Raw genomic sequence first — 7288 nt, 5'->3', positions numbered from 1 at the left:
GTAAACTGCCTTAGCTTCGGTGATTTATCTACACACTAAAGAAAAACCTTCACTTTGATATCACTTGATGTAGTGCAAGGTAGGAGCATCCCCAAGGGAGATGTCCTAGCCCCCTACCATAAAACCATGCAGCCAAAACACAATAATAGGAAGCAATAACACAAGATCTGATACCAAATAATAATAACATATTCATAAAATATAACTGATTACATTCAATATGCTAGGCTATAAGGCCTTCTCGATTATGGCCAGATATAAAGCAATTAATAGTTCTGCAAGATCTCTCAAGATCCAAACCCAAACCCTAGCTAGTCCAAATCCACACTTTGGTAGAAACCCACAAGGAAGATCTCAACTTGTGCTCACAAGCCCACCAAGCTATCTCCTTATTTTCCAAGCCACAACTACTAGCTCTACTCCAACTTCATCCAAGTGTAAACTATCTCACATTTGGCACTCTATCCACACATTCACAACTCCATCACAATCCTGATGTAAACTGCCTCACATTCGGCGCTCTATTCACGGACTCTAAAAAACTTGCTCTTTAGCTACTTCCCACACCCACTCCTCTTCTAAGTGAATGAATATTGACTGAAGACTTCCCCACAACCCCTACTTATACCAATCTAAGCCAAAAGTCAGCCCAAAACACAAATTAAATGCAAATACATAAATTAAATGCCAAAGTCGGCCTCCTACAACAATTAAATTCTCAAAATTGATGTATTTCTAAAATTGTGATATCTCCTAGCTTTGAATGATATAGAACTCGATCTTCAAACCATAGGTAGAAGTCTAGGCCCTCTTCAATTGTTGAAATTTTCATCCTTTAACTCATTTTGGAAAATTAGTTATACAGCCTAAAATAGACACCAAATTCTCAAACCATGTTGAACAACCAAAGACTATGTCAAGCAACCAAGGACCATGCCGAGCTCCCAAGACCATGTCGAGCTCGCAAGACCATGCCGAGCTCCATAGACCATGCCAAGCTCCCTAGACCATGTCGAGCTCCCAGACCATGCTGAGCTCCATAGACCATGTCGAGCTCCCAAGACCATTCTAAGCTCCCAGTGTATGCCAAGCACCAGTACAAACACCCTCCAAAGCAACTACTGAGCCTCCTCCCATGAACTCCAAAGTAGTCACTAAGTAAATCCAAGATGCTCCTACATCAAATGGAGAACCAAAAGGTGTGTTATCAATGATACCACCAAAGGTTTTAATGATACAAGATGTAAGATGTTGTTACACTTGTAAGGTTGGAAGTATTGGAGACATGGAAATTGGATATTTGTATGGAAAACTATGTGGTGATGGAGTGTTGAAGGAGGAGAACAAAATTGAATAAAGAAAAGGGTTAGCCCATGCCCTAGATTGTCCAAATGTATTCAAAATGGAATGGATTAAGATAGTGTTGAGCATAATACATGATCACATAGTATGATTGGAAAATGGTCCTACCAAGATCATTAAAAGGATCATTCAATGAGTAATAGGGTATCCTATACTAGATAGACCCAAGACCATGTGAAGTGATGCAAAGGAAGTAATTGAGAAGAATATAGGGATTGTATGGAACAAAAGAGGGATGATTATAGATACAATTTCATATTCCCTAATTGTATTTGCAGTGAGAATAATTGCTCACAAGTTCTTTCAATCTAGTAGATTGAATAGTGTATCATGTATGGCTATGGATTTGGGCTAAAAAATAGTGAATAAGGATCACTCTTACGAATTTTTTGAGTTACAACTCCAACAGTTATCAGAATACTTGGGAGCCATAAGAAAAACAAAGAGTGCACAATGTAAATTCAGTTCATTACTAGTTTGCATATTCTTTTATGTGTAGAATACATTTCCTTCATTTGGAAAATTTGCTTGGAAGACCCACAAGTCTATTGCAATTCAAATTGGAGAGTTTATAGAGAAACTTGGGGACAACTTTGAATTAGTCATGACAAGCTATTTTGAAGACTTAAAGAATTCCATGAAACAAAGACTAAGGATATCAATGTCACTAGTGGAGAAATATTATGATGATGTTTGTTTTCTAGTTGATGTTGATTTTAATTATGTACAAGAATCTATTCCTAGGTTAAGATGGCTCAAGCCATTACCCTATGAAATCAATGTGGATGAGGAATTAGTAGCCATCATAGAACTATTAGCACAGGAAGTAGACAAGAGTGCAACCTCATTTGGCAATTATGAGGAAGCCAAATCAAGAATTACAATAGATTTGAAGATAGCTTTTGTGGTAAGAAAGAAAAATAAAATTGTGAAGAAGCTGAAGGAAAGATTTTTTGAAGGGGGAGAAGAAGAAGATGAGGATGAGGATGATGAGGATGATGAAGATGAGAAATCAACTCAAGCCCCTCTAGCACTAACTCAAGGTCAAGGTGAGGACCAATAAGAAGAAGAAGTGGAACATGATGAAGGTGTCGAGGGAGAAGAAGCTAGTGAAGCACCTAAGCCTACATAAAAGAAGAAAAGAAAAGCTAAGGAGAAAGCATTTAGGAAACCAAAGAAAGTTGTGAGTCCAACATAGCACCTTTTACCAAGGCTAGCACAAGGGCTACTGTAAAGAAGACACAAGAATTTGACAAACCCAAAGGCAAAAGAACTACTGCTACTACAGAGCAGAATCGGCAAGATCAACCAAAGAGGAGGAAGTATATAGCTCTAGATGAATCAAATGAGGAGAGGAATGAGTTAGATGAAAATAGTCAATTTCAAGTGGTAAGCCACAGTCCTTCTCCTGATTTAGACAACTTGTGTATAATGCAGATTTGTTAGAGTTCACACATGTTGATTTTGGCAAACTTGGAAAGGTAGAAATGAATAAGGTTGAGGAATCTATATATAAGATGATGGCCACATTTAAAAAAACACCTATATAGCTTTCCAACTCTTTACCTAAAATTCTATATGACAAAGTTGAGAAAAGGTGGCAATACAGTTCAACTACTGAAAGGAATATAAGGGAGACTGCACTAGCTAGAGTAATGCCAAAATTAGACAACTCATTTATGACTAAGGTCATAAAAAAATACAAGGGGATATTTTCTCCCAAATAAAAATCCTTCAAAATTTAATAGAATAACATTGAGGAGGTTGTTAAACAAAACACCCAAATATGGAAAGTTATCTATGGGTCGCAAATAGTAGATACCATTGAACAAGCACTTGAGAAGGTAGGTGAGGATAAAGATGAACAAGAGGTAGTAGAGATTACCAAGGATTGAAATATTAAGTATAGACATGAGGGAGGGATAAGGAAGTAGATACAAAGGCTATAACTAAAGAAGAGTAGTAGTAAGATCAGAATGTACCTCAGGTACATATGTTGAGTGCCAATCCCCCTCATGTGGAACAAGGAAGTCAACAGGATACTATCAAGATAAAGGATGTTTTTAATAAAACCATGTAGAACATCAATCCTTTGATAGAGGATAATTTGAAGAGGATACTATAGGATTCAAATTTAGTTTCTAAACTGTGCACTAATCCTATATTAATCAGCACAGATGAAATTGACAAGGTATCAATAGGAGAGGAACAAAACACTGACACATCTAGTGTACCCCTTTCATCTATAGAGATAAGAGGTCTAGAAGCACAATAGGGTGTCACCACTAACACCATTTTTGAATGCCCATTGTGGTATACCAAAGAAAGGACATAGTAACATCAAATGTTAGCACATTGGTGTCAAATTCTTTAGTGCAAGCAATATTGACAGTTGAGCAGGATGGGAGACAACTCCATATAGGTCAAGAAAGGATTCTTGCACCTAACTCACAGATACAAGGTGAAGAAGACAAAATAGAGAAGGAGAAGGAGAGGATTGAAGAGTCATTTTTTACTACAAACCCATAGGAATAGATAGTAATCTAGACATTGGTTACCCTACCAATATCTGCATCTCATATTCCTAGTCAAACTCTTCATAGGTCAAGTGTATAAGCTACACCATTACAATCATCAAGGCCTAATCCTAAAACATCTAAGGTTGGAGAAGGCACATCTTATAGATATGTCAACATGGATGAGGTGACTAAACTTCCAAATTTTGATCTAGCAACAATCACCATAGAGGAGATGAGCATATTGCAAGAAGCTCTAGTCAGGAAGAAGAACCAAGAGTTACTCATAAGGGAGCACAAGAAAATACAAGTGTTATATGACATCAAAAATGTATTTCTCAATGAATTCATCCTTCTAGCACCTAATGAGGATAAACCTATTATTAAGCAACTGGTGAATATGGTTGACAAGATCAGTGATGTAGATCTGGATACAAACACTAAACTTGTAAAATGGTCTAAGAAGAGGTTTCTAACAAAGGTTGATGAAAATATTTCTAGTACCATTGCACTAAGATGGGTTGACCTAGCAACCAAGATGGAAGATGTGAAAAAGGAGTTAGAGAATATATTACCTCTATACACAAAGCTTTCTGATGTGAATTTTTTCACACAAGAAGCACAGAGGGCTATTGATTGGCTATAGGGAGATTTAAAAACAATAAAAATATTCTTAAGTTATCTCCTAGTCATAGTCAGACTCATTTTCAAAGATTGATATCTACTCAAGGTTAGCTAGCTACATTACATGTACAAGATGCAATTACTAGGGTTGCCTTGACAAATATTCAAGCCATGTTGACCCTACACATTGAGGTTTTGCACAAGGAACTAGCCTCTATAGAAATATTAATGAAGAAAGATCCTCATCTTTATACTCATGAAGGCTTAGTCGACCTTGGTGTTGAGCTAGATGTTCAAATTCAATCTCTAGAGGTAGTGTGCAACAATTGGGATGCAACACTTAAGATTATAATGGAGGTGTATCAAACATTTTTGGATACACACACACTATTCTTGTACCACCCATGACCTAAGTGTCAAAAAATGGGGATATTGAGTTAAAAGGGGGATATAAGTTATTGGATAAGAAGAAAACAAAGAGAATACACAAAGGGGGAGTAAATGCAGAAATAGAGTAAGATAGCAGTTAAAGCATATTTACTCAGCAAGAGTATTATATTCAAAAATTTAGATACAACATAGAACAATCAACTTAAGGGGAGTTACGAAGTTTTTTAGGTATAACTAATAAGTCACCGATTTTGCAAAAATTTGATATTTTGAAATTTTGTATATGATCCAAGTAAAGATTATAAATTATCTGATTTATGCTTAAAAGTCAAGGATATATATGCATGAAAAAGTGTTTTTGTCACTCATGTCAAAGGAAGGGATTGTTAATCTCATATTGGTTTTGACATATGAGTGACTACTCACTTAGTCATATTCATAAAGAGCATGTCGAGCAAGTAGTGTATGTCGAGCATAAGTTGTCAAATAGTGCATGTTGAGCGAGATATGTAGTATGTGTCGAGCACCAATATGTGTTGAGCAAATAGTTAGTGCCCAATCACTCTAGTGATAAGCAAGTTAGTATATGCCGAGTGATTCAAATGCTGAGTGAATAGTGGATATCGAATCATTTAGAGGTTGAGTTACAGCATTGAAGATATAGTGGATATCAAGCATCAGAGGCTTCAAGTGTCGAGTAAATAGTTTTTGACAGTTGTTTGTAATGGCACAAACTCCTATGTAAATCATGTTTTAGCCGACTTAAAGATTTTTTTGTGGTTCTAGATGATAAGAATGAATCTATATTACAATTCCCTATGCGGTACATGCAACCAGTCAAATTGAGGGATGTTCTAACTAGAAAATGAATGAATCACAATTGTTGATTCCTACCTAAGTGTAAGTCACCTAGTTCTTCTTAAGGAGGACAAACCCTAAAGAGTTTGTGAGTAAATAAAGAAGTTAGCATGCATAGACAAAGCATTCATGGTGGCTAAGGAGTTATGATAGAGCAATGGATTGCAGAATCAATTAGAGATAATAGAGGAAAGAAGAGAAGAGGATAGAAGTGATACATCTAATTAGAGAGGATCAAGTATACATCAGTAAAGAGGTGATCTGATATCTAGTAGAGAAGTGCTAATTGAAGGATCAAGGCTGAGACATTCTAGTAGGTAAATTAGTAAAAATCTCTTACCTGAGTAGTCCAAGTGGGCTCTTGTAAATCCTTTGACATGGTGCTTGCTTCATTGTAAGTTGAATTCCCTTAATTAGACACACTTCTAATAGGGTGTTGAAATCCTTAATAGGATAAGATCTAATAATCTTTTTAAGCCTTTAACAGGGTAGACCTTTCACATGGTAGATCATAGTTTATGATCAAACATTCTAACCTTCATTGAATACACTTTACAACTACAATAGTGAAGATTTGTGGGTGTCATCCCCACCCTAGTTTTACCTTCTCATTGGAGGGTTTCTGGGTAACCAAATATCTTGTGTCATATGTGTTGAATGTTATTTGTATTCATGCTATGGATGAACATGCTTAGTTTGGTATTTTAGTTTACATGCAAATTGTGAGATGGATGTGTGGTGAATATTTTAATGGTTAGAGTTTTGGAGTACTAATTCACCCCCCCCTCCCCCTTCTCAGAGTTTAATTTCCCTATTGTATTTCCAACAAACACTACAAACTCAATTAAGACTGTAAAATCAGTTAACACTGCAAACTTCATTAACACTAAACTTGGTTAACACTAAAAACTCAGAGATAACTTCTAGAATGAAAAAAATGAGTAGGATTACAAGGCAACCTAGGATGCTCCTACATCAAACAATTGGGGTTGAAATAAATGATTCTCCTGAATCATTAAGATGTCACAACCTAAGTAGAATCCAACTTAGATTGAGAAATCCAAGTAGCATCTTCAACTAGTCTATTCTTCCACTTCACCAAATATTCATAGTAATATTTTCCTCTTGTGCTTTTACCAACTCTCTGATCTAATATCTACTAAAACTCTTCAATCTACTTCTTAGGATAATCAACTAATACAACAACTTCATCATCTGACTCATGATACTTATGAAAATTAGGAACATTGAATGTAGGAGATATATCCATGTCATTGTGTAACTCAACTTCATAAGCATTGCCACTATCAAACTTCCTCAAAATCTTACAAGGTCCAAACCTCTTCATTTTTAGCTTACAGTATGTTCCAATAGGATATATGCCTCTCTTCCAATACCATCACTACATTTACAACTTCAAAAACATGATGTCCTCTAGACTTATCAACATTCTCCTTATACTTTTGATTATTTTTTTCCAACCTCAACTTTACTTCCTCATGCAATGACTTCATTGAACCAAAAAATTCTTCCCCTTC

The sequence above is a fragment of the Cupressus sempervirens genome, chromosome 6 (genome assembly GCF_028749045.1).
Source record: "Cupressus sempervirens isolate cs-2001-9-10 chromosome 6, ASM2874904v1, whole genome shotgun sequence".
NCBI classification, from domain to species: Eukaryota; Viridiplantae; Streptophyta; class Pinopsida; order Cupressales; family Cupressaceae; genus Cupressus; species Cupressus sempervirens.
This window is presented reverse-complemented; position numbering follows the sequence as displayed.